Genomic DNA, 4,181 nt, shown 5'->3' on the forward strand with positions numbered 1-4,181 from the left:
AAAACTGAGGACAGATTCTCTGTTCTAGCCCTGTACTTGGAGCCCAGGGCCAATATTTTAAACTATTCAAAGCTAGCTGCCCTTAAGTGGAATCCACATAAAGGTTTTGCCCTAGGAAGGTTTTGAAGCTGAACTAACGTTGGTTACTACCAAGTTGAAGAATATGTCACATACCTAATTTGCTGATGAAAGCTAAAGCTGAGTGATGAAAATTGGATCCTGGTCAAAGCTAAATTATACCCAAAAGTTTTTTCCAATAATTTTGGCCTGATCCTTTAGTGCAGTGAAAGGCTAGTCACAAGCTTAACCACAGCGCTCACCTGGTGTCTTGTCATGTAAAACTTGGACCTAGTTGTGATTCTGTTTCAAATCCTCATGGTGTCTTGGATTTTTTTGTGTGCCATTCCAATTCCTTGCTGGGAACACCTACATGTCAAGCATTCTCCAGATCAGTTATAACTGCTTTAGCAGGTGAGTGATGATTAGCTGTGAAGAGCAGATTGCTGTATTCACTTGAGTCTTGGCCACAGTAGTCATTAATTATTCTAGTCCTTATTTTGCTTAGACAAGTAAGACAAGCTTAGACCTAAGGGATAGGTCTTGTAGTTTTCTGTCTTAGAGGCTTCCTGTTCCTTTAGCAGTGTATACTGCAATAGTGAGGAATAGCATCTCTGAAGGTGTTCAGGTCATAGATTTTATATGACTTCCAGCCTAAAAGTAGTAAGGTCCAGGCCTACTCATACCTATGTCAGCAGTAACTAATAAATGCAGGACAGATGTACCAAATTATCTGCCATTTACTCTATTGCCTTAGCATCCTTAGCAGAAGCAAGGAAACAAAACCTTTTAGAAAATCTTGTTTTTGCTAAAACAAGATAACTAAGAGCTTACAGCTCTTGACTGCAGCAAGTAGTAGTGTCATAAGAAAAAAGGCACAAAAATAGGCACCAAACAAGCCTATGATTTTACTCAAATAATAATGAGTTAAAAAAAAAAAAAGGGGGAAGATTGTTATTCTTCTCCCAAGCAGCTGCTGTGACTTGTAATTAGGAAAAGAAATGAAAAGCCATCAGTTCATTTCTACACTTGGTTTTTAATGCACCAGAGGAGAAGCAGACCTATGGGAGCATGTGAGAGGTTTCTTGCCTGATCTGCAAATGGCGGGTGAGTTCCCTGCTGAGCAAGGTAATGCTGCTTCTAATAAAGGTGTGAACCTTGCAAGTCTATTGAGAATCTGCTTATTTTCTCCTAAAGTTATCTAGTTTTGGAATACCTCCAAACCAAATAAACCTAAAAGCTAGTCTGTTTGCCTTATTCTCCTTCATCCTGCAACACAGCCATTTAAGCATCAGACATGCTTGACATTATGTGAGTTTACCTAAAACAAGACAAAAATTGAACTTGGTGATTTATAAGACTGAGTTTACAAGGCTCTTCTGAGGGCCAGAATAATACATAATCTCTTTAGCCATGAATGCAGACACACATACCCACTTCTGTTAGTCTGTACTGCTGAAGGAGTGGCACAGATGCCTGTATATTGCAGCTAAAAGGATAGCATAATCTGTGGCCATCACTCCAATTTATTATTGTGTCTTGCTTTACCACTCCATGCAGCACAGTGGGTTCTGAAGGTATGTGTGTGCCTGAATAAGACTGGTTGATAGGCTTTCTGGAGGAATACCTCTGGCTTTGCAAGGTTTCAGTAGAGGCTTTTTTGTGCAGTGCACTCACATCTGTATTTATACACACTTGATGAGACTTCCCCCACTAATAGTTTGGAATTCTGTTCTATTCTACTAAATAGAAGAGGATGGAAAATATGCCATTGATTTTATGTAATTGTACTGCTTTAATTGCTGGTATGTGTGTGAAGGGGCAGAATACAAAGAAAGAAAACTGTCTCGGAGACCTTACATGCCAAGAGACCTGTAAGGGTATCTGACAATGGTTTTTGTTGTCACTGATGTGTATTGCCTCTTTCTCTCCCATTCCCCAGCTGCTGCAGGTATAATTGCTAACTAGGCTTTGTAACTAGAGGAGGCTGGGGCACGTGCTCCTTGTCTAGTTTTGGCAGAGACACATTCTAATGGCTTGGATAACTGAGGAGGGAATTAGGAGGAGTAGTAAGTCTTTCTAGACAGGGTGAAAAGTCATTAGCAGGTTTTCTGTGAATTTTAATGGCCATTAAAAGAGAATCAGTTGCATCCATTCACATCAAAGTGAGCACTGCTGGCTGTCAGGTTTGCACTGGTCTTCTGGTTGTGTAGGATGGCTGGTCTTTATGGTTGATTCAGAAGTTTTGCCTTTAGATGAAGTAAAGGCTTGGACAAAACCAGTTATTGCAGTCATTATTTACATCCTGATGACTCTGTGGCATAGGTAAATGACTTCTGAACTGTGCGTTTTAAGAAAGCATCTATGCTAACTGGGGATTGCAGGTTGTGCAGATTACAAGGTAAGTCAAATAATGGAAGTTCCTAAGCACTGCCTGTAGCATTCAAAGCTCTTTGGCAAAATTCCATATCTGCACTGACCCACTTGGTCTTTATCTCTCCCAGTTTTCTTGAGTGACAGAATTGGCTGCCATTGGAGACAGCTTTTATATGCCTCTGCCATGTAACAGCAGCTCTTCTCTAAGAAGTGGGGAGAGATACAAATGGCATGAACAGAAGTTCAGAAAGGGTCATTGTAGAAGCCAATATCTTTCAGTTTTTGGATCCCTACAGAGTTAGCCTTTTGAAACCTGAGTTTTGTGTCCTTTGCCACCTCTTCTCAGTAAACACTAGATGGAAAACAAAATGCAAGCCTTCAAGACAACGATACCAAAAGAGACTGGAAGCAGATGCTTATTTACAATTATAGGCAGCTGGACAGGTAAAAACGTGTTAATGTTAAGATTGAGTCTCCTTAACAATGTGAAGTCCTGCATTTACTAGACACTTGTATAAAGTTTTCTCAGTAGCACTATTAAATTTTGGGAGGGCTGAGTCCAGTCCCATTTACAGATGTGAGGTATGTGGGTGGAAGTTGCTGTACATGGACTGCAGTGTGTTCTCCCGATTAGGCTAACAACATCTCTTTTTGTTTGTGTAATGTTTGTTTGAGTCCCTTGATAAATGTTTGTTTGGTCAATATTCCACTCCTGTAAGGATGAGATGAAGGAGATGAGCTAGCAAATGATGAGCATTGAAATGCTTGAGTTAGGTAAAATAGAATTACCTGAGAAAGTTAGTTTTGAGTCTGCATCAACAATGCACAACTCCCTGGAAACTAGAGTGTGGGATTTTCTGCTGGCTGTAGAAGTCCTCTGGGAGGAAGCTGCTGCTAATGAACATTGTGTTTCTTATTAGCTCTGGAATTTTTGTTTGGCACAATACTTTAGTTGTGCATCTTTTACAGTCTTCCAGTCAGCCAAATTATGATCCCATCGAACTCCCAATCATAAGCATTATAGAAACAGGACTAGTAGAAATTTGCATAGCTGCTTTATTTATGCAGTGGATCAGGAAAAGATTTTGTTATTTGAAGTACTAGTTGAGGTACGTATCTTTATGTAATCATAAAGAAAAGCCTTTGTGATAGGTGCAATCTCTTTCTTTGTATGCTTTATATGCTTATATAACAGTAACTTCTGTAGGGGTTAACTGAAAATATTCTGGTTATAGCAGTGTGTTTATCTGCAGGAATGTATTATTCTATCCCTGCAGATTACATAATAAGTGACTTAAATTCAAGAAGATAGATTTATCTGGAAATTCGTGCAGATTAACACCATTACATGGATGACACAGTATTTTACGCTGTTACCTGTGACCCTCTTTTGCAACTCTGTATCTGTGTCTATTGTTTTTACTCCAGCCTGACTGTTGACAACAGGGGCAGAAATCAGTGATAGCTTCAAACTACTCCAAATACTGATGTGAATTAATAGAGTTACATATAGTACAAGCCAAGTCCTGATTTCATTAAAGTTGAGGGCAAAATTCCCATTGACTGCAGTGGAACCTGAATTCTGATTCCAAACAGGAAATGAGCTGTCCTAAGTGCGTGTACTATAAATATTCAAAGCAGCCTGAATAACTCAAATGGCACAGGATTGCAAATAAAATACCTCTTTAATATCTCTCAAAAAGATTGCTTGAGTAATATATACTTTCTAAAGAACATCAGTTGATGAC

At 39.2% G+C, this 4,181-nt stretch overlaps 1 long non-coding RNA gene across 1 annotated transcript; it reads left to right on the forward strand.

Annotated features, from left to right (window-relative positions):
- The first annotated feature begins 781 nt into the window (after positions 1-781).
- Positions 782-3,866, forward strand: LOC133213265 (uncharacterized). The gene is made up of 3 exons (XR_009725750.1): positions 782-1,185; positions 2,562-2,877; positions 3,711-3,866. It is a non-coding gene; the product is annotated as an uncharacterized LOC133213265 (long non-coding RNA).
- The last annotated feature ends 315 nt before the right edge of the window (positions 3,867-4,181 follow it).

The sequence above is a fragment of the Neopsephotus bourkii genome, unplaced genomic scaffold (genome assembly GCF_033783945.1).
Source record: "Neopsephotus bourkii isolate Nb327-2 ecotype Australia unplaced genomic scaffold, CSIRO-AGI_Nbou_v1 NB_795, whole genome shotgun sequence".
Classification (NCBI taxonomy): domain Eukaryota; kingdom Metazoa; phylum Chordata; class Aves; order Psittaciformes; family Psittacidae; genus Neopsephotus; species Neopsephotus bourkii.